The 24,985-nt window shown below is 38.3% G+C and overlaps 1 long non-coding RNA gene across 6 annotated transcripts in view; it reads left to right on the top strand.

Annotated features, from left to right (window-relative positions):
- LOC140702258 (uncharacterized) overlaps positions 1 to 24,985 on the top strand; it is a 132,809-nt gene that overhangs the window by 91,909 nt on the left and 15,915 nt on the right. For all 6 annotated transcript variants that reach the window (XR_013538695.1, XR_013538696.1, XR_013538697.1 and 3 more), the window contains one exon: positions 1 to 24,985. This exon is cut by the window's right edge and continues 15,915 nt beyond it. This is a non-coding gene — a long non-coding RNA (uncharacterized LOC140702258).

Raw genomic sequence — 24,985 nt, forward strand, 5'->3', positions numbered from 1 at the left:
GAAGTACAATTTCAACCTAGTTCCTCTTTCTTTATTTGTGTCAGAAGCACCACAGTACAATTAAGAAATAGATCAGATAATTTTCATTCAACAACAGGCAACATCATTTGGGGCAGCTAACATCAAACCTTCCACAGTGCATATCGAGGGGCATAAGAACATTGCCACAGCTGCGAACCATCCTGTTCCTCTACACTCTTGTAAAGGACCACATCAGTGAAAAAACTTGTTTTCTTAGGTTCAGTTTGGTTCTGTGAACTCCACTGCATTGTCTACTTTCAAGCAATCCAGTTTTTGGTGTGACTGGGGCCTAGACTTTCCTGGGCATCCATTTTAAGAGGTGGGAAAGTTCTTGGTGCTGACATTCTCTGTTGTTTCTTCAAGATTCACAGATGTTCTGAAAAAACTTTTCCGTGATTTTAATCTGGGAGGGATTCAATGGTAGCCAAAGGACAGATGCACATTTGATTTAAGTCTCTTTTAGAGATATGAGTGAGAAGTAATGTGCTAAACCTTGAAGAAGGGCAAAGACTTAGTGATTCATGGCTTCCTATAATTGACCTCATTAGGACAGCAGTAAGTTGATTATGCTATGCTGTGTGATGCAATCACATTGAGTGTATATTGCCGTATGCAATGCGCTTAGTATACTGTTTGTATCCTGAAAATGACAGGACATGTTTGCCCACCCAAGCCCGGAATAAAGACGCGAGACAACAGTATTGGAATTAAAATATGGGCCACACTTTATTTCAAGATTTTCAAGTTAATCATCAATTGGCTCAATAAAAGGGGCCTGCAGTAGTGCGGAAATGGTAACAGGTAGGGGTAACCAATACCCCTTGCTTATCCATTGGGCGAGTCCCTGGCCCCAGATTCCCGCTGTCTCACAGACAGCAGGAACCCGGCGTGCCACTAATAAACACCTCCAGACCTCAAGCCATCTTTATTTGATGACTCTTGGTCCGGAAGTGGCCCAGCGCATCCTTCCCGAACCGGCCCTGTAATTGCACGATCCGCAGAGCCGGGAGGTCGGATGCGCTGCTGGCTTACCTGAATTACAAATGGGACACACCGAAACACCTGTTTTTCCGCATTACCCGCCAGTGTGACCGGAAGATACCCAAGTTGCCAACAACCCCTCTCTAGTGTGGGATAGGCGAAAAATCCCCCCATCCAACAGCCAATCAGGATGAAGGTCAAAAATTCCTATCCGGCCCCATAATGGCAACCAACGAATCACACTAAAAATAGAGCCGGCGGGCGGCGTGCCTGAAAAGGCAAGCAGGCAAAATGCGGGGGAGCTCGTTCTTAAATACCTGTGCTCCCCCGCCCACTCAACTGACGAGTTTGAAAGCTTGTCTTGCGCCCATCCGGTCTGGCGGGCAAAAGCCAGTGGTGCCAAATCCAGGCCGTTGTTCAATGGCCATCAGGCGGCTGGAACCTTTCCTTTTGGAAGCTTGATCTTTTATTGATTTATTAAAGTTTTTACTTAGAAGTTAAACCCAGTAGGTTGTTTGGGCCTATTCAGTCTGTTTGACTGGGATTGGTCAACTTTTATGTAATAATGGGCTCATGTTACAGGAAGCCAGATTTTGACTGAGTATCAGGAAAACTTTTAAATCAATATGACAATGGAACCAATTACCTTGGGAGGTGGGAGGTAATGAGCACTCCAACACTGGAGGCATTCAAGAGAAAGTAATATAGCCATCTGTCAGATATGCTTTGATTTGTATTCCTACACAGAACAAGGGGTTGGACTCAATGGCCTTATAAGGCCCCATTATTCTGGTGATATGACATGATACAATATGATTTGTCTTTTGGATTTTGGTTCAATTGACATTTTTAGACTTGGCTTTAGCTCAGGAATTAATGATAATTCATTACTTCCATATTCCATGTGTTCTGATCATCACAGTGATATTGTTACTGGGCTGCAAGAAACATACATTAGATTCTAGAACATATATTAGAATCTGTCTTATGCTGAGTCATTGGTCCATGCAGCCCAGGATTGTCAACTCTTACAGCAGCTCTCCAGGTTTTCAGGAATGATTTTCTTCCTAGCTATTCCCCTAAAAGTTTGGGATTAAACTTGGGACTTGGACACCTTAGGAGAGAATCCACTGCTAATGTATCCATGACAGATGGCCATACAATCTCCGTTTAACCACTTCCAACAAAGGAAAGTTCACCACTTCCAAGGCAATCCATTCTACTGCCAAACATCTTTTACAGTCAGAAGGTTCTTCTGAATATTTTGCTGAAACCTTCTTTCTTATAATTTGATCCCACCAATTTAGGTCTTACCCTGCAGAATTACAAAAAGCAATCCTCTGTTTGCCATGTATGCCATGTGATAGCCCTTGATCTGAAAATAACTGTCACATCACCTCTCAAACAAAGTGGCATGACCTGCAGAAGAGATGCTTATACAAAGCACTCCAAGAATCATACTGGTTTATTTAGAATACTTATTTGGTTACTTCTAATTCAGCACTAACATACTGAACCAGCAGTTTTAAAATAACCCACAAGGACACACCACAGTTAAACATAAAATAGGATAAGCTATTGCCATTTGGATAAGAAAACCCACATCTGTTCATTCCATATGCCCGGAATGTGTCTCTGAAGAAGCATAATGTTCTTCTCGCTAGTTAAGATAAATGAATAGAAGGCCTAATAACACAAAGATTGTCCGATAAAAAACCCACACAGCCCTCCATTAGAGCAGTGTGTTTTATCTAAAAATAATAAAATTCCTAATTTGGGGTATGTGATTTTACATTCAATTCATACTGCTGTACCAAAACTGCAAACAATTAATGTACAGTAGATTCTGAAAGGTTAATCATTCAAGGAAATTGAACGAACCCTGGAAGATCACTACTGTATTCATCTAACTTAGCCAAAAATGTGCTGTGCCTCCTTGCTGCTTTTATTTCAACTTTTCAGCATGACATGTGCTTCCTTGCAACTCTCCAGCTTTCCAGGCAGGATCAAAGACTTTTCTATTTATGAACACTATTTCAGACACTTATAGATTCTGTCCTCTAAAAATGCAAACTGCCTTGTGGCAAAATAAACCAAACCTACGTATATGAAAGATCTACATTTTTCTTTGCATTTAAAAAAATCTTAGCTAAGTGCCTTTTCCCAGTGTAATCTAACTAATGGTGCCAATAGACAGACTTTCAAACAGCAGTATTAACAGCTGATGATTCAGGGCTGAAAAAGTACCGACTCTTTTTGTTTAATATGACTAAGACAAGTGCTAGTTAGTTGGCAAAAATAAACAGAAAGTACTGGATACTGCAAATGTGTGAGATTATTAAGATCTCACCAACCTCCACAATGCTGGGAAAAGCAATCACACAATTTAATGTCTGCATAACATAAAGAACATGCATCTTTTGTCATCTTCTGACCCAATGTGCTACCCATCTCTCTCTCTCTCTCTCTCTAGCTCTCATGCACACACACACACCGTGCTGTTAAACAATAAATCAGTAGTTCATTAGAAATGCTGTAGTGTAGTGGGTCACATAATGAACCCTGAAACTTACAGATCAGTTCTCCTGCAGCTACAAACTCAATGAATATCCATAGAGCAACTACTACTGGGAATAGTTAGTTTTGATGTTTAATTGCTACTGCTATTACTTCCTTTGATTGAAAAATTGACTTAAACTCAGTGTTTCCTTGTCTACATTTTTTTAAAAAGCTCTAGCGAACCCTAATTTTATTCCAGAATTTTTCACACAAGGAAAACCCATTTCTTTCATAAATTTGGTGATTGTTCTGACCTTAAAAATTACTGACGTATCACCTGTTTATCCACAGTTGACAAGATGCTGTCATCCATTATTTCCCAAAACATTTTCAGTTTTTCAAATACAGCTGTGAATATACCAACAGAGAAGCTACATTAGGAAATCCTTTGGTAATAAGGAACTTCTATTGATTTCTTTTTATTCAATCAGGCTTAAAGAAAGTCCAGAATGTTTTTCTAACTATATTTTTAAAAAGGTATTTTTCAAGGTGATTCTTCGAATCCTTTATGCTTCTGTCTGACCTTAAACTGCCTGTCGATACAGCTCAGTTAAAGTGTTGAAGGCTACAAGCCTAATTCTCAGAGAAACGGCAATGATGTTTCACGTGTAATGTATATGAATGATATTACATTGTTTGCATGCTCTCACAAATTGAAAGGCCTTTTAAACATCATTGAGTCTTACAGTACAAATATTAAAAAGAACTTTGCTTTTTGATTAATGTGTTTTATCTACATCAAAAGAGGCAAATTCTCAGAAAACAATAACTATGAACTCACTAATAGACAGTTTATTCAATGTTTGCTGCTAATGTCATCATCCTGAATTTCTAGGTTGCTACGAAAGAGTTTACATCCCTTAGGTCCAAAATGGGTTTCAAACCTCCATCTTTCTTGAGGATAGTAAAATATAGGGAATAAAACCCATTTCCCATGAGTTCTATTGAAACTATCTGAACGACTTATTTTTGAAGAAGTGTTGTTCTTTCTTCCTCCAGGACTTGAGATGATGTTTTAAATTTGAAGTAACCTGTTGATGGCAGGCATATAAATTCTATTGCTTAGCCATTCTCAACAATGGCCAAGAGCCATTTGTCAGTAGTGACAGTGCACCAGCTGTTGAGATGGCACTAGCAATGGATTGTGGATCTGATGGTGCTCAGTGGACTGTGGATCTTGGTATTAATGAAACTGAAAGTACTTTCAAGTTGATTTTTGTCTAGCTTTTTGCATTAGCATTCAATCTGTATTTCTTTTGCTGATTTGATTGCCTGTAATATTGTGTCAATGAGGAAGTTAATGATCATCTTTCTGAAGTATATCTACTGGATAAATATTGAAATGAATGTTTCCAGGTTGCTTTTGCTAATAATGAGAGTAAAAACCCATTCTTTCCCTTGTGTTTCTTTTGTTAAACAGTTTGTCCATGATGTCATCTATTTTCACATTAAAGAGACCCTCACAATTGAGAAGCAAGTCTTAAATTCTGGTTCTTGAATCTTCAGATATGTTAGGTGATTGTAGCCATGCATAGCACCCCAGTGTCACAGCAGCTGACATGTTTTTGCAGCACAATCAGTCACATGCCAAGCTGAATGAAAAGAGCTCTTGTTGGAATGTTAAGCCTAGAGTCCTTTAATCATCAGGCAAACTGTTTCTAAGGTGATGGATTTTCTCCCACAGGAACTGATGGTAGGCCACCATGGCTGCTTGATAATTTGCCACTCTAATACCCAGTCCTGCTGTAGAACATATTTTCCTGCCAATCATATCCATTTTTCTGCCTTTCCTGTTGTTTAGTGTTGTATTTTGATGGCCTTTTGTTCTTGTCAGTGTGGCTTCCATTAGCTAGAGGATATTTAACAGGAAATCAGCTTCTTTATCATGTATTTTGTACAGTTTTCAATGCTTCTGGATGTTGCAGGTAAAGGTGATGGCTTTTGCCATGAATCCTTAACCAAATCCAGTAAAGATGGAAGAAGGTCAATCTGGACATGTGTTGTAGCATTCCTTTGAACTTGATCAAATACTAGGTCGGACCGTAGTGGCAGTGATCTTTGTATCTCTATTTCAGTGATGGTGAAACTTTTTGAGCCTGAGTGCCCAAACTGCAACGCAAAACCAACCATGACCATCCTGAAGATTCCCACTCCTCCAGCCACACAACCTCCAGTGCCTGCCCAGAACACTCCCTACTCTGCCTCCGGCTACAATCCTTAAATGTGCAGGTGGCAGGAGCCAGTGTTTCCATGCATGGCGTCGGGGTGTGTGTACATGTGTATGTGTGTGTGTGTGTTTGTAGTGGTGGCAGCCATTGCTATCTTGGCTCTCCCTCCCTTCCCAAGAGTTCTTCCCAAAATCAGGATTGGAGGATGGGTAAGTATTTCTCGATGGCAACTTATGATGATGACGACAGCAACAACATCAGATTCAGAGTTGTTGCTAATATTGATGGTGAGTCACCTATTAATTCAGTATCAGATTCTTTTCCTGAAAGATGTGAGTTCTAATGTCTAATTTGATTCTCTTTAACAGGAATCTCGTGAAAGTAGTCCTTTTTAAATTTTTTTGTGGAGTGGCAATTGGTTTAGTATACTCACAGATGCACACACCTCAGTTATGTTAAGTATGAAGACTAGGCTAATTAACACAAGCAGATTGAGGGATAATGGAAGGCTTGGAAGTGGTCTTGGAAGAGTGACCACAGCCTCTTCTTTTGGAGGCTTACAAAAGAAGATTCAACATGTTTCTATCAGGGATGCTGTCTAGGGAGATCTGCAAATACCAACTTACTTGATCATCTTAGGAAAGTAATAATTCTCATTAGATACCCAGGAAAAGAAGATATTCAAGATCACTCTCTTCTTCTTTTCCATTTGGGAAATATGACTATGGATGAAGCCAGACAACTGATTTGTGCTTTCTCAAGAGCATGAAGGTTGTGAGCCCATTGTTCATATAATTGAACACCATTGTACACTCATCTAGTATCACTTCTAATTCAACAGTTATGTGAGACCTCAAAAAATTTGGAAAATATATTTGAATAAAAATGACAATGGGATTAAAGAAAACAAATAAGTTTACATGGGCCTGGATAATGTTATCCCACTATGCAAATCTTTCTTTAAAACTGTTGGTTTTCCTAAGCAAAATATATATCTGTGAGGAGCAACTAGCCTACTAAATATTAGTGAAACTTATTTTCAAAGCGGGGTTGTTAGGTATAATGAAGCATTCTTTGGAACAGCAAGCAAAATTACAAGCCAAGTCAGATAGGGGGCAACTGGTGATGTTAATTTCAGAGACCACGAACTGAGAACTTTTCTTCGAAGCTTGAACAAAGAGTTGATCTTGGGTACAGCTGCAGCATAGTGTCTTGTTGGCTAGGAAAGAGAAACACAAGCCTCCTACCCCATCCACATATAGCCCATGGGTCACAGTCACTTACTGGGTGCCACAATTCTCTGCCAGAGAGTGACTCTGAAGCCTAGACATGGGCAGCCCTCAGTAACTCAGCAGGCAATGTTCCAGCCTCAAAGCCATGAGGCTCCTGGTTCAATTTCTGGAGTTCCTGACAACATGCCCCATCAGCCCTCCCAGTTCTGCAAGACTATTGCCTCTCTTAGTTATTTCCCCCAAATCTTTGTATCTTTCTTTCTTCTGCCCTTGCAACTTCTTTTCATATTCTAGAGCAAATGCTAACAAGATTTATATTTGAAAGCTTGTCATATGACAGGTATCTATTTTTCACTTGTCAAGCCAGTCACCATTGAAACAACAGATGCACTACTACAACCATTGGCTCACATAGTTGCCTCAGCTGAGTGTGTGTGTGGGGGAATGGAGGCTAACAAGCAAGCCTGGAAGTTATTTAATTAAAAAGAAAGGAAGAAAGAAAGAAAGAAAAGGAAAACAAATTCAGCCGCAGATGCTGGTAACTGCGTTTCTTCATGCCCATTAAAGACATTCTCATAAAAGCCGGAACAAGACACGTCACGGGTACAACTACGCACACTGAGAAATCAATAGTCATATAACAATGTCTTTCTTTTTAAAGAAATCTATCTGTAAGATGAAAACTGAGTGCAGCTAAGGCTTTCTCCTCCACTAAAGAGCTAAAAATTTACACGCGCTGCCAGTTCAGATAGGACCCACCATGTTTAATATATTCTGGGTTATATTTTTCCTAGCTAAATCAATAACAGGCAGCTATTCCCCAAGGTGAAAATATACATTAAGGAGAGAAGACAAGAGACTAGACAACCTTCGAGTTATTTGTTAAAGGCGGGGAAGAAGAAGAGGGGAGAGAGTGCTTAGAGCCTTTTGTGCTTGCTTCCAATCCATGTAGGTGGATTATATCTCTGGTGAGACATCAGCACACAATGTAACAGTGTTAGAAGCAGCCAAATGACACTCCTCTCTGTTTGATAACACAATACTTACTTTGCCATTATTGATTCTTCCACATAAGTGGCTTGTATAGAACATAACATGCTGCTTAGATTATGCTTTGCAATGTTTGAGACAAAAAAGAACACAGTTAGAGAAAGGTTCCCAGCTGCCTAAACAATAACGCCCTGCTTACAACCTGATATGACACACAGATGAAACAGCTGTATTAGCCTTGGCAGAAAATTATTTCAGACACAGCTATGCTTGATTTATGGCTCAGATCCTTGAGCACAGTGCCTGATGTGATTTTTGAAGCCTGACAACACTCAGGCATCTTCACATCAGCCTGCCACTGCTTTGTGCAACTAGGCTAATGGATGATAAACAGCCAGCACCAAAACACTGGATGCTTTCCCCTGGCACCATACATTTTGTCAGCTTCACTCAAGAAATAGTGTTGTGTATCCTGCCCCTCCCCCTTTCCCTTGGCATGACAATTCAGGGTAATGTGAGCCATTCTTCCACAGCAATTGCAGCTAAGGATTGTTAGATCTGGAGAAGTTTAATCCAGTGGAGCGAAAGTACATGTTCATTTTTATTTAGACTGAAGTCAGCTTGGGTAGCATGAATCCTATCACTCTATCACCCATTAAAGATCCCTCCTCAGAGCATTCCATTCTCTCTCACGCCTCCACTCGAAACCTTTGCAGCTGCATTGCACACACTAAATGATTTAGCACTCTATTTTCAAGATGGCCAATAAAAGAACATACAAGCAGTGCCAAACTTTCTGGCATTTCTAGCCAACTTTTAAAGCTTTATGTTTCCTAGTGGCCAAACTCCCCTAAGAAGACAACCCCTTACAACATGCCTAACCTCCCACAAAAGGAAACAGATAGATTTTACAGTCCAGCATTTTTTTCTCTACAGGCAGTGAAGAAAACTTTTGCATCATACTTGGGGGACTGGAGGGGGAGGACATAACAAACTAATATTTAAAGCCATTAAACAAAATAAAAATCAGAAAACCAACTAGGCAAAGCAAACAGAAAGAAATGAATGAGTACTTCACCTAAATTCTATTCATTCATTCATTCATTCATTCATTCATTCATACATACATACATACATACATACATACATACATACATACATACATACATACATACATACATACATACATACATACCCTGCCCATTTAGTGAGCATGCCACTGATCTGGGCGGCTTACAAAAATTATGAAATATACAGCCAAAAATATTAAAACCACATAAAACATATCAAAAGAAAACAAACAAAACCCTACAACCCTCCCCAAATAAAATCAACAGTCTGGGACATAGGATGACAGATAACAGGCCAGCATAATTTTACGAAAGAGTTATTAAACTTCAGGGTGAGAAAAAGAAAAGAAAAAGAAAAAGAAAACAATACAAAATAATGAAGCAAACTAAGATAGGAAACAAAGGAATCATTACGCCCCTTCAAATATAGGAATACATCAAGATGTAGTGGAGGCATCATGTTTTCACATTTGTTAGAGTTCAAAAAACTGAATTTATGGGGTGCAGAGGTATTGTCCTAAAAATGAAAACTGCATTTTAAAATGTGCCTCAGAGAGATGCATTAAAAGTGAAAGTACAATTGGAAAATGTTGTGTGAAGATAGTTTATAATACAAAACCAAAACACCTTATAAAAACCAAAACACAGTCATTTGTTTTGGAACAAGTAACTGATAAGATAATGACAGTAGTAGCTCATTGAGTTACATTCCAGTTTTTGCAATGAAAAAGGAAAACAATACAATACTTATGTGAACAGAGAAAACAACAGAAAATAAATGGAAGTAGATTTTATTTTGCCACTTGTATTATGCTTTACTTAAAATATTAACTATGAAAGAAATATCACAAAATAGATATGAAAGTTTGTATTAAGCAAATTAGAATAAAATGGTATTGTGAAATAGAAGTGTTTACAGAATACTATAAAAGGAGAAAAAAGATGAAAATTATTTTAAGCCGTTTGTTAAAAAACACGAGAAAAGGAAAACAAAGATGCCATTTGTTTTACAGGGCTTTGGCCACATAATTAATAGAAATTGAGTCCTGAAAGGAGTAGGAAAACCTATATATACTGTTGCATGGCAGAAAATAACATGCATACGTGTTGCATTGCATTGACCCTCACTTTTCTAACCCCAAATTAGAAAATATGATTGCTGCTTTTCCCCCCACTTCCTAAGCCCGGGGCTTAGCAAAAGGAGGGAGAAAGCAGTGAGCAAAATGATCCTCCAGCCCTTGCTCCCTGCTTTCCCCCTCCTTTTGCTAAGCCCCTGGCTTAGGAACTGGCGGGGAAATCAGTGATCAAATTTTCTAATTTGGGGTTAGAAAAGTGGGGGTTGTCTTATACATTGGGGTGTCTTATAAATGGATAAATACGTTATGTTTTTATTCTTAAGAAGCATGAAGTGTTCCAGAGATACATTCTCCACATTTGTAGATTATGAGCTGCTGTGTTTTAATGCTTTTGTATTTTTGATTCAAATATTACTGAAGTTCTTTGCACAACTATAAGCTTACAACTGAGATATGTTTGTTCAAAGCTTAAGTTTGTTTTTAATGGATTTTAATTATACATGCCTACCATTTTTTCTTCACAACTGCAAAACTGTATGTGATATATTTTGAATTTCATATTTTTCATATGGAACCTAGAAATGATGTAAATAAATGGAACTTGTACAGAATTAACAAGTTCTGAAGTTGCTTGGAATTATTTGAACAATGAGGGCACTTATAATCAGATGCCCAGATAAATTGCTAGATATTGTTACTGATTACGGTTTCATTCTGGTATTAACCCTTTACTGGGATAATATCAGCTATGGAAAATCATAGAATCTGTTCTCTTTGCCTGGGAGGTATACAAATCTCTGTGAAACTCCTGAGGTAGTCAGTTATCCTAATCAAGTTTTGATACATTTTCTTATTGTGTTTTTTTTTTATGAAATAGATTTACCATACTGTGGGAAATTTGCTCTGTATTCACAACTGGTTTTGGACAACTGCAGTAATATTATGCTATCAATTATATCATAATTTAGTAAAAATGTTGTAGTTGACAGAAGCAACGGTTACAGCTACAAGAGTGCATGCAAAAAAGCTCCAAGGGTATATGCTGTTCTTTCCTTGCTATTGCTAGTACGTGAAAATGCTTTTTAAATACTCTCTGATATAACATCATGAGCAAATATTCAAACTGAACACTCCTTCAGCAACTGGAAATTGTATAAGCCATGAAAACATTACCACATTTCTGGTGATCATGTAAACTGGCCCATATTCTCCGTCCACAGCACATCCCACTCTGGACATTGGAGTGCAACTAGCTACTTGTGTGCAACTAGTTACTTGCAAGACTTGCCCCATTCACTTAAGTTTCTTATTTCATCCACTAAGTTCCCAACCCCCTTTTATGTTATTCTTGCATATTAGCTATCATTTACTTATTTCGAGAACAAGTCAGCAAAATCGAGATGCACAAAAAGCATGCTATTCTGCACATGTGCATGGAACAGCTTAGAAAGTACAAAAAGCCATGATTCTGAAAGAAAATAATTTACCAGAATGTGAAAGAAGTTCATTCTGATAAAGTACATGCCTTTGTGAATCATAAGCAGACTTCCTACAAAACTCTTTTTCTCCTGATTCCCTGAAGACATGTGCAATTTTCACTGCCTGTCAGTTTATCAAAAAGACCAGGGCATCAAATTTCAGCTCTGGATTGTCAGGTCTGATCCCCATTTCCTTTCAAATTCCAAAATACTGACACATTGATTGGAGTTCATAGTGTCAGACAACTGCACTTAAGACCCCCCTTTCTTTTCTTTTTTTCTTTTTTGCTAAAATATATCTTCTGATCTATCTTTTATGGGGTTTTTTTGTGGTCTCATGGGTATTGATTGATTGGTGCTCATTTCTATATGATTTTTGCAAAGTAGCAGATAATTCATTCATACTAAACTATTCTTTTGTGCAGTTCTTTAAAAGGGGGTGGAGGAAGCTATCACAGGGGATAGATTCTTATCCAACCTGCAGAGATATCCCAATGAATGAGCTTCTCTGAGTTCTCAACATTTAAGTTTAAATTAAACAAAAAAGCCACTCGACTTCAAATTGTGATGTGTTTACATGCAAAGTACAGTTTTAGTAACGAGAGAGAGAGAGAGAGAGAGAGAGAGAGAGAGAGAGAGAGAATATTTTAAGAAATAGTTTTCCTATTCATGACAGGTTTCTAAAGAAATACTCTTTCTTCCTGCAGTTTTGATAATCCAAATACTACAGAACAATGTTGGTGTTCTATCTCACTTGATAGGAATGCATGCAATATAACGCTTTGAGCCTGTATAAGACCCATTTCTATACATTTCTAATGTCCTCCTCTTTAAGATGTTCACAATGGTCTTTGATCAAAAAGCAGAGTCATCATGTCTCAGTGGCAGAAGATGCTTAGAAAAAAAATATAAGCTGTGCAACCCTTCATGCTAGAGATCTAAAGCTTTCACTGAAAGCCAAGCCTGACTTGTATGTACAGGCAGATTCCAGGTGCAGATATGTTACAGCCACAGAAGCAGAAATAAGACCAATTCAAGCATCAACCAGTTCATAAATGCTCATATCAGAACGCAGCATAATAGGAACACTTTTTCTATATGTTTCCCGTCCTCAAGCACACCATACATTTGGATCTTTAAAGGAAGCCTGTAGACAAGCAAGGTCGAAAATGCTACCTGTTTTTGGACAACCTCCCAGAATCTCCTAACAAACCTGGTCAGTGACCATGTTAACTGAGGGATTCTAGTAGTTCAGAAGGTAACATTTTGAATTCAGACTTCAGAACAAAGCACTGCAAAGCTTCCCTTGAAGATCTAAATGCTAATAGGATGAGCAGCACAAAAAATAAGATATTGCCATTATATTGTGAACCAGCATGAAAACTTACAAACCAGTATTTACTTATCAAACCAAGGTGAACTCCAATTCTGAATTATTTTTCCTTATGGGGTAAGTATCAGTCTTATCATATGAGCATGTGTACAGACAAAATACATCTTAAAAAAATGGCTGGGCTAAATCCAATTGTTACTTCCAAATAAAGCAAACACATTGAATGAATGGGACTTGTTAAGTCAACAATTATGTAAGCCCCATTGATTCAGTGGTCTACTTTAGTTTAGACTTACAATTAGATTCAGCCTACAATAGTTTTGTCTACATTTAACTGGATTTTTAAAAATAGAAATGCAAGCAGGAGGAGGGAAAGACAGAAAGAAAAGGGGGAAGGGGAAAATACATGTAATGTAGGCTTCATGTATACATTCATACAAGCTGATCAAATGCCCATTGATCAACTTTTCCAACATATAAATCCATACTTATTATATTTTTTCTATTAAAAGGATAGTTTTGGAATTTTCTATTCGAGATTACCCCACAACATTAGTTTAACATGAAAATATCAACAAATTTTAATTGATGACTGACTGTATGTCAGGCCACCCTAACCAAAGAAATTTTCCTTTCTTATATTTATTTATTTACTTATTGCAACACTACCTCCTTCTCTAGATGGACAAAAACTGAAGCAGTTAAGCTAAAAAGGGGTGTCAAATAGTTTGGCTCCGTGCTTTTTTTAAAAAAAAATCTTATGGTCACAAAGAAGTGACAAGCTAAAATCACAAGGTCTTGCTATTATTAGGCATATAAATGAATGAATTTCAGTTAATGCTACAAGTTCTTCCATATTCTCTAGGGAAGTAGCAAATGAAAGCATTTTAGGGCTAGGAAAACATGAGATTTTAACATATTTTGAATAATTAATTTACCGATTATATTGACTAAATATACTGATTATATTGACTAATTAGTTTATATTGAAATATCGTATGACTTGTCCCATTACATATCATCTATAGCAATGCAACATATCACCATAGCAAACGAATCTTGGTTTTGAGACACCCTTAATCACGCAGCTACACTGTGGGTTTAATTTGTTCATCTAACCACTGATTAATGTGACATATGCATATGGACTTCAAATAGTCCAACTTCTTATATATTTTAAATCTTCCAAAATATCTGACTTTTAAAATTTAAATCCTGATTTAAATCAGTTTGATTTAAATCAAATCCACCCTGCTTTTGAGCTCATTAGGTTGTAAGGTGCTCAGATTTTGAATGTTAAACAAGTGTCTATTCCTTGGCCCAGTGGAGGGCAAAAAAGGAAACCTAAGATCAAGCCCAAGTCTGGACAGAAATTCCAAACCTGATGTTATCCAGCATAGGGGCCACAGAAAGATAAAAGCTCTAACTGGCAAACTGATAACTTTTTGAAAGAATAAGATCAAAAATGTGGGTGAAAAACTATAATAAATAGTAACAAAATATATCAAAAATACCTTTGAAAACCTTACCTCTAGTCAAAGAATAACATCCTAAGCAAGTATCTTGGAAGACAAATTCTTCCACTGAAACCCAACAATACTAAGAAACCATCTGTAGCATAATATTCTCAAGCTCAGTACACATGCTTCTCTGTGCAAATTCCGTTGTATAAATTAGGCTCTTACATTCTGTGTTCCATAAAGAATAAATTGCCCTGCTATTTGTTGAGTTCCATGGTAAATCTATAGACTTTCACATTGACTATATGGGATAGAATAGTGCGTTGAGCTGTAATAACAAGAGAAAATTCAAAAAGTAAAGTAAGAATGTGCCCTTCAGTCACGGGGGGGAAACACTTTGAAAAAATAATTTGTGGGACTGGTGAGGGTCCGACTGTTCACAAGAGTGGGCTCTCCACCTTCCCAAGAGTCAGGGCAAGATTCCTAATCCACAGTTCACCTGTGGACTGAAGCACTGGTGGCGGACACACAGATGACACCCTTGAGGCCAAAGGTGTAGCTATGGGCAGACTAGGATTTAGGGAGGGAAGCGACACAGGGGAGGAGGGCTGTTGGGCTGATGCCATGGACTGGGAAGCGTGCAAGGCCTAGGAGGTACTACCACTGCTGGAATGGTCAGTGGCCAAATGGGAGACCATATGTTATTGCAATCCTGAGACAGAGTAGAGGGCTGAAATGCTGAGCCTGTTCCAGCAACTACTGTATGGTGATCAGATCCATTCTTTAAAAAGGTCAATCTTTCATTGGATGACTGTAACAATCATTGTCCCATCACAAACATTCCGTTCATGGAAAAACTGGTTGAGAGGGTGCTGGCTGGAGAGTTGCACACATTCTTGGATGGCATCAATCATCTGGATCCATTTCAGTTGGGATCCAGGACACGCCATGGGACTGAGACAACTTTGATCACACTGCTTGATTATCTTCTTCAGGAGGCTGACCAGGGGAGTGTGACTCTGTTAGTTCTTCTGGAGGTGTCAGTGGCCTTTGATACCATTGACCATGGTATCCTCTTGGACTGGCTGTTGGCACTGGGAACTGGAGGTACAGCTTTAAGCTGACTTTTGTCCTTCCTCAAGGGCCAGTCCCAGAGGGTTCAGCTGGTGGAGGCTGTTCTGTCCCAGTGGGTACTGCAATGCGGTGTCTCCCCTATGCTGTTTAACATCTATATGAGACTGCTGGGAGAGATCATCTGGATAATTGGAGTTTGCTGTTACCAATATTCTGATAACACACAAATCTACCTGTCTTTCCTTTCTATAGCAGTGGAAGATGTATAGACCCTGGAGCACCGCCTGGCTGTGGTCAAAGACTGGACAACGGATAACAGGTTGAAACTGAATCCTGACAAGATGAAGGTCTTGTTATTGGGTGATTAAATGGCTGTTTAGACGGAGTCACACTCCCTCTGAAGCATCAGGTGTGAAATCTGGGTATACTACTTCTGCCCTCTCAATGGAAAATTAGATCTCAGCCGTGGCCAGGTCTACCTTTTACCATCTGAGGCATATCTCAAACCTCTGCCCCTATCTTGACTGGAAATCCATAATGGCACTGGTCCATATGCTTGTAGTCACAGGAATAGACTACTGTAATGCTCTCTACATGGGACTGCCCTTGAAGGTGGGCAAAACACAGCTCCCAGGCTGGTATCTGGTACATTACAATTCAATCATATATCACTTGTCCTGGCACTTTTGCACTGGCTGCCTATATGCTTCCAGGTCAAGTTTGATGCTTATGCTGACACCTTATATTTTGGGATGTTGCAGGTGGTGACCCCGAGCCTCCCCTTTGAAATCTGCCAACCAAAATTGGGTCTACTCTGTGGCAGCTGCCTCACTTTGCAACTCGGTCCCAGGAGAGATGCGATTAGCTTCATTCTGCCTTGGTTATAGGAGACAAGTTAAAACCTGACTGTTTTCACAAGCCTTTTATGGCCTTACCCAAATTAACAATGTTTTGAGTAACTGTTTTTTTGAGTAATTGATATGTTGCCTAAGGAGAACCTCTGCTATGGAATATTCCAAAACACTGCTTTGCAGGTACAGTAAACCCACATATGTGGGTTCACATCTCTGAGTGCATGTTTTTACTGAAAGAATATGTAAAAATACTCTCCTGTCTGCTGTAAGGCAAAGCAGAAACAGAATGGCACAACAAGGACAATTTTGGAATGAAGTAAAATCTAGGCTTCAACAAATATTAATGATCGTGACATCTCATTATGAAGAGACAAAATTATCCAATCAACATCAGAAGGACTATAGTCCACAAGCAACTGAAAACAACAAGGAAGGAAATGGGAGTATCACAGATAATGTATGCCAAACTAAGCAGCAGCTTGAGAAAGTTAATCTAAGAGAAACATCAGCCTTGGACCAGAGGAGAGTACCAAGGGAAGACAAAGGGGGAAAAACAGCAAAATTAACCAAAAAAAGCCTGGAAGACTCATTGAAGATAGACCAAGTACAAAAAATGGACATAAATCAGATCTACAAAATGGTTTTAGAGGACATGAAAGATGACAGCATGTTTAGAGATATAGCAGGGAATGAAAAAAGAGGAACCAGAGAGGGAATTACCTAGAAAGATGAAAAAAGGGAAAACAAGGAAGGGCCCCTTAATATTGGAAACATGTTTATATTTATCATTCGGATCTGTAAAAGGGTATATTCTATATATTAAAAGGAGAACTAAATTGAAATAAGGGAGCCCGAATCAGGGTAAAGATGTAATATGGTGACTTTTTATTTTAGGCAAACTAAACTAGATATAAAGCTGGGTCATGGATCTGGAACCACTTTCAATAAGAATGTTATTAGAAGATCTTGAGAACTTTATATAATATGAGAGTAATATTATGATAGTAGCTATACTATATACTAAAATCTGTACATGAATGGTTTGAAAGAAGGTCGGAATTTGGGGGGGATAATCGAGAAGACACTGAGATGTAAAAACAAATAATTGTAAGCAAGTATGTAACACGATGTCTGATAAGCACAAACAATGTAGATAGATTGGAAAATTAATAAAAAATGTTTTTTAAAAAAAGAATCTTCTTTCTCTGTCTTATAGTGTGAAATCTTTGCAGTGATAGTTAAAGGCTCCTCCTCTCAGTTCTTCAAAACAATCAGCATCTGCATAGCCTTTGTGTTTCATTTAGCAATGGACAAGCCAGAACAGCTTGTCATTTTATTTAGAATATATCATCAGTACTGAGCTACTTGTCTTTCTGGTCAAACTCTAGACAAAGTGGCATCTCTTATCACAAGCTAAAATCAGCCCTCTTTAATCATGCTCAGTTGACGAGAACCAAAAATACCAAAAAAAAAAAAAAAAAGGCGGGCGGGGGGAGAGTAAGGCATGGCTTTGCATTTTTCTTTTCATGCTGTTCCACACACAGAACATAAAGGTCTCTAGAAACAAGGAAAGAATGTTGCATTGCAACTGATTTTATTTAAAATTAATGAAAATAAAGGCATAGCGCTTCAGCATTCATAATGAATAACTGTGCCAGTTTATATCAACCTTTCCGGTCTCCTCCTCTAGAGGGCTTTTAAAATGAGGTCAACAGCAAAGTATCTTTACATTTGATCTGAGAGCAAAGAATACAAAACAGCCGTGCTTGCCCAGGGTGAGTAAACAAAGCAACAAGGCCTTATCCTGAAGATGAAAAATCATGCAGAATACTAACTACAGCTCTCGCCTTCATGCTGGATATGGATTGCATGGATCAAGCTGGTTAAAAAAAGGAGACAGAGCGGTGAGCAAAGATACATGGTCTCCATTAACAATGCTGAAAGATCAATGTTAGCTGAGCATAAGAATGACAACCCCATATGTCTGATTCAATAGGACCGCGAGCGCCCGCTAGCCAAGGAATACAATGCACAGAAAAGATGGAAGGAAACAGATAAACTCACATCACCTCCTAAAACTGACAGCCTATCTTATCCTGAAGTGACAGAACAGGCAAGCCCTTGAACCAGCAAAGGTGTAAACTCTGCCCCCCAAAGCTGTAATCTTGGAGCCCACAGCCCCTCACCCATGCAAGTAGTAGTAGATGGGGAGGGTTATCTGTGGTAGAAAGCAGCATTCTTTATTACATAGTGGTTTAACATTATTTCTAAACGAAATACTTATCAGTAACTAAAGCCCAAATGTCTGCTCATGTTCAATCCCAAACCCACATTTACTAGATAAGAGGAATGAAGAATGGGAATGTTGAGTTTTGTATACTTGCACAGCAAAAAGTGAGAGAGTTATAGACTTAGAACTATAAGCAAGTTCCCAAAGAATTCCCTTTGTGTAAGTAGGCCAACAAAAAACTTCAGACAGACAATAGTAAAAATGGGGAAAAAATTACATTTACTTGTAAAAGACATGGGATAATTAATATTTAAAAAGCATAATTAAGTCTGTTAGACTCATGGTTTAGAAGAGAACTCTACATAGTACTGTTAAATCAGTACTAACTGGGGAAAAATCCTCCCTCAAAGTAAAAATGGTTAAACCCACTAATGATGGGAGAAAAAGAGAGCTGCAAATTCTCCTCCGAGGCCAGTTTTTGGTAATCTAGACTCCATAAATAAGAGCTCATTATTCAGAAAATAATTACAAACTATAGGGGAGAATGGGTTTGTGTAGGGTGTGTGTGTGTTAAGCGCTTCTGATTCTTCTCTGCAAATATTCCCACCATTTTACGTTACATGTCAAAATCTACTTTTCTTCAGTTAAAAGTATTCAGCAATATGATGGGACTGAATGACAAAAAATACTACCTCTGGTTTATATTCATGAATTAGCAAATCCCAAACAATCCCTGTGTCTTGCAGACCACAGAAGTTTGTCTTTCCTCATTGGGAATATAGCTACATATTTGTTACTGGTATGGTGTATACCCCCAACCACCAGTAGCAGGATTTCTTTTTCCAGCAATAATACAAATAACCTCTTACCACCTGGATAGATGCCACCACATCTGTAAATCTCCATCTGTCAACCTCTGACTACCAAATTATGAAATCGAGATGAAATGTTAAATAGTGCAGGGGTAATCCTCCAACATATTTAAAATATGAATTGTTACTCCTGGAAGATGTCAGAAACAGCAATATATTTTTTGGCTAGATTTTTCTTTTACTGCATGGGACATGGGAGTCTGAGGACCCCTCCCCCCAAAAAACAAAACCCAATATTTGGGAACCACTAGCATTGCCATAGAGGATAGAAACATGACAAAATGTGCTTCCTTAGTCTTCTGTCTAGGTGCTGTTAGCTGATGTGCAACCTCAAGACCTCTGTGATTCTTCTTCAGACCAGACCCAGACTAGGTGATATTACAAGGAAATGTTTTCAAATTGATGACTGTCCTCTGTGAAGGATGACACATGGCCTGTCAAAGCTAAAATTATGGCCACACTTGGTCTTCTAAATTATCAAATATTTATGAGGATGGGAGCCAAATCAGAGAAATTGTCAGCAGATGTTTAAGCTATGGATGTGGTTCATCCTTTCTTCTGTGTAAACTGCTTCTTTGGGTGATGCTCCCAACATCTTCAATTAAATTAAACAAGCTATTGTATGTAAGGTAACCATTCAGATTTCTTTCTTCTTTACTTTGTGGAATCTGTTAGGTCACTGTCTTTCTCTGAGGCTCCCTTCCAGTTCTCAACCCTTGTCTTCTACAGATAGTATTTGTTGAGTAGATTATTTTGAGTAATAATTAATTTCACTTAGTAACTGAAAGGTAGATGTATTAGTTGATATCATAGGGCTAAAGTGCTCAGTTGTGTAATTACACCAGAGATATTTGTGATAGGTTTCCCCCCCATCTCCAGGTGAGCTACTACTAAGAATCCTGTTTCCCCCCCCTTTGTATTGATTTTCCTATAAGTGCTACAGTATCTGGCATATATTCTGCATTTTAGGCAGGCAAAAAGTGTTGGGTTACATTCTACTCCCAAGCACACTGGCATGTATAGATTAACAATGGTGGTCCCTAAATTATCATTCAGTTTTACTATCAAATATTTGGAATAATTAGCCCTTTAATACCACAGTAGGTCATAGCCCAAGCAAAAGCAAGAGTGACAAGGTTACAATGTGCATTTGTTTATTGCTGGGGATATAAGACCTGCCCATTCAGTTTGATCTTTCAGTATTGTAAGTTGAAGTGGAAAGAGATCCTTCACTCTCAGTCAATTGTCCTATTATGGTGCTTCTTTCAATTTCAGTTAGAATACATGCAGTCTTACTAAATATTTCCAGTACTGTATATGATGGCTGTTATTGAAGATGGGATCTTGTAACTGAGCATATTTCTTGTTCTTATTATTGGGGAAATATTAATAAACGGGCATAACCTCCTCAACAGTCAGTTGTTGAGGAGGTTGTGCCCGTAACTGGTGATCAGGAATCTGGTAACTGGTGATCAGGAATCTTGTCGGTCCCACTATCATCTTTCTGCCCACCAAGCCTATGTTAACCCCTGACTGACAAATATCCAAATTATATGAAACTTTATACACCATGCAAGCAGACTATAATGCAAAGTAGCTCATTTTATGTAAATCTAATAGTTAAACTGGCATCTTCCTGACATGTAACTATTATTAATATTACCTAAGATGTTACAGCACTTTCAAATTTTCACATAATTAATGCATATTATAGAGTTGTAGCTCTTATAGCAATCTTGTATGACAATTCAGCTTTATTGTGCCCCCATACTGCAGACAGGTAAACTCAGGGCTGAGAGAAGATGGCTGGGGCAAGAACAAAGTGGGAATTTCTGGTTCATACCTCAGTCTCTAGCTCAATCCCTACACAATTAAGTGATTTTAAATCAGTGCACGCAGCATTAGCTATAAAGTCTAATTTTTATCTCAGCTTTCTCTCTAGCCTTTTGAAGCATGTTGATGTATCAAGTAAAACTATCTAAACTACTAGAAGAAAAGTATGAACAGTAACTTAGAGTGTGTAAACATATTCTCTGTAAAAAATAATAATAAAAAGCAAAATATGCCTCTTGATATTGGAGACACAAAGTGAGAATCTGAAAACTAACGTTTAGAAGATACTGAGGAGCAGGTGCCAGGCTAATGAAAGAAACCTGAATGCATACTCTCATCCATATATCTAGGCAAGCACCACCAGCAAGATACAGTATTAAAGTGTTTCAGACACGAGGAAATAAAATAATAGCTATAAACATTACAGTGTAAAGACCAAGGCCCACAATTCACACAGCAATTCATGATGTGGCAGTTCTACCATTTCAATAGCCTATGTCACTTAATCATTCAGTATTTCACAGAAGCCTTGCTGCTAAGCCTGGATATCATATGCAGCTTTACAAATAAATGCACAGAAGTTAGTAACCTACAGTATTAATGCTAGCCTAATTCCCTGCTCATACCTATGGTAAAATGCTTACAATGATATCAATAAGTAGCACTTGTCATTATGAGGTTTTACATTGTTGCTCTTTTTCTTCATTAAATGAATCTGCCTTTGGTGGATCTGAAAATAAGGTTCAGCAATCAAAGGCTGGTGACTGTGGTTGTAATCACACCTCTCCTAAGTGTTTTTTTTTCCAATATTTTACAAATGAATTGTCCTGGTGTTTTTTTAACCAAAACAAATTAAAAAGTTGGCAATGATATACATTTCCCCATTCATTTGGCACCTTAAATAACAAACACAATTCTCATTGATAAAGCCTTTGAAATCTGCTCTGGAATGGGTGGAGGGCATTCTTCTTAGCCATTCAGAGCAAAGACTACAAGATTGTTTCTTCCTGTGCTGATTCACTGGTAGTTGTGGTGGAAATAAGTGGCTCCATACAGAGTTTACAGAGATTGAAGGCTTTAACCTCCTTTTAAAATGAACTATAGCTACTTGTTTCTTCTGAGCTAAGAATAGTGGTTAATGCTAATTGTAGCACAATGTTGCTTTCTAGACCACTGATAACATGAACCAGATTCTGTTACACTGTCTAGCCATGATTGGCAGAAATTAGAAGACACGGATTCTGATCCCCTCATAGCCACAATGCAGGAGGAGAGAGAATGAAAAACAAAGCTTTATGGACATAGTGCTGAACCATTATATGTAGACCAGGTCAAAATGTTTTTTGACACAGAAATGAATTTCTAAAATGCAACAATGCCAATTTCAATGACATTTTAACATACTCTTCATCATCTGTGACACATCTCTATGTGGGCAAAGATAAATAACCCATTTTTAATTTTTTCAGTTTAGAAAGAATTATCCCGTGGCTATCTGAAGATAATTCTTATTTGTTGTCTTTGACTGGGGAAAAAAGAGCTCACTTTTAGTATTATAGCACATGCAACTGTATGGCACACCTTGTCCATCTCTGCTCTCTGCTTACTACATGTCTGTGCATAGAGACACATAGGGTCCTCCTCTCCTTTAAATCAGTGATATCCCAAAGTGCTTAATATTTTTCCCAGAAAATTGACTTTCATGGCATTTAATCTTCCAGGTAAGTCTTCTGCATTTTTCCTCCATTATCTTCTCTTCCAATGCCTCCCACTCATGGTGTAGTTTAAGGCTTTAAAGGATGAATATACAAACATAGGATGCATTTATCCTGATTTTTTTTTTTTTTGGCAGAGGGGAGAACAAACCATTTAAAAGGAGATCAGACTTAATTACCTTTCAATTCCTTTAGCTTCAACATTATAGGCTGATAGATCTCCCCTATATAGGTTAATACATTATACCACACATTAGCCAACCACTTAACTAATCACTAACTCTGTATGATTCTTCATGATCAGTGTCCAAGCAATACCGATCACCCTCACTATCAGTATTTAGACTTCTCTTTTTCCTTCTGTGGGTTGGGCAGACATCCACCTGCCTGACCCCAGTGAGATAAGAGTATGTAATCAATTTCTTGAGATTCTCCTGCAAAACATGCACAAACATCACTACTAATATCACTTCCCTCCGGCAGCAGGAAACCATTCTCTCTGCTCTGCTTGATGTCAGGTTAGGCATACTGTGTGGTATCATTACCAGACATCAAGAACAAGTGTGATTTTAAAAGTATGTTCTTTTCCTTGGTGAGAAAAGAACATACAATCATTTACCCTTCAAACCTGTAAAATTGGAATGGGGAGAGACCTAGCTGTTAGGGGAAGTACAAAATCTGAGGCTTTTTCAGGATTTTCTAATAGCAGATGTGTATTCTCTCTCTCTTTTGACTCTTCATCATAACATCATTAATAAAAGGGTAATCAGCAAAAGGATGAGCATTCCTTCACCAAAGTGGCTGCCAGCATGTTCTACCTCTTTAAATCAGTAACTCATGGGGAGAGAGACAACTGAATGCGCTTCCAGGTGAGTTTTTCTTGTGCAATCCCCCTGATTCATTCACTGAATTTTAGGGGAGTCCAGAACTCATTGTCTTCTATTTTAAGTCTCCCATGAAGTCCCACCACATCTTCCGTTTCCCCCCTCACCGCTGAAAATCTGTTAAAAAGGGGGAGATTAACTTTTGTCTAGATGTATCAGAAGCCATATGTCAACGCACACCCCATTTCCTCTGGGCAGGACGGACAACAAACAAGCCCCAAAACTTTCAGTAGCCAGAATCCCATTGATGACCTATATATGCATAAGTTAAGTTGTACAACTCTCTGTGGCAAACTGACATTAACAAGGTGCCAGCTGAATGACTAGGCATGCCTCTGTTGTGTAACTGGCATGTGCCCCATAATGCAACCAGTGCCTCATTAGTAAGTGGCAATTCGCCATGGTGAGTAATACAATTTAACTGACACACATACAAATTACCAACCAGATTCTGGGCAACAGTATTGTTACATGAAATGTAAAACAGACCCTTATTTTTTTAGCTAATTGGTGTTGGTGTAAGAGTTCATAGTTCCAAATTACACAAAGAATTGCTGGATAGCTCAGTAGTTTAAATATTTGGCTGTGGAGCCAGAGGTTGGGAGTCTGATTCCCCAATGTGCCTCCTTAAGAGAGGCTGGACTCAGTGATCCATAAAGAGCCTTCTAGCTCTGCAGTTCTAAAACTAAAGACATATATTACATAGGCTGCTGCTGAGGCAGCTGTAAAGCCTAAGTTGGAATATGGAGGCAAACATACTGTTTTGTCTTTAGCTTTAGAACTGTCTCCATTCAGGGAACATTTTCAAGGATGGGTTTTCTTTTTTAAAATAAACTTATTTTAACTCAAAAATTCACATTTAAGTATTACTTTTAGAAATACAAACCAAAATGGCATAGAACAGTCAGCAAGTATTACATGCATGGGATGTGGGGGGGAAATGAGTACAGAATTGGGCCAGAAGTTATGACTATGAGGTTTGCACTTAGACCCAGTCTCAAGAAAGAGATTGCAGATTTAATGTTCTAATCTTTGCTGAGTACAAAAGATATCAATTTTCACCTATGATTCAGGGAAAAGGAACAAGGGCTTTAAAAAAAGATATAAGTTTAAAGCCAAAATGAGCAATAGACATGCATTGGTTCACCTAAAGAG

The sequence above is a fragment of the Pogona vitticeps genome, chromosome 11 (genome assembly GCF_051106095.1).
Source record: "Pogona vitticeps strain Pit_001003342236 chromosome 11, PviZW2.1, whole genome shotgun sequence".
NCBI classification, from domain to species: Eukaryota; Metazoa; Chordata; class Lepidosauria; order Squamata; family Agamidae; genus Pogona; species Pogona vitticeps.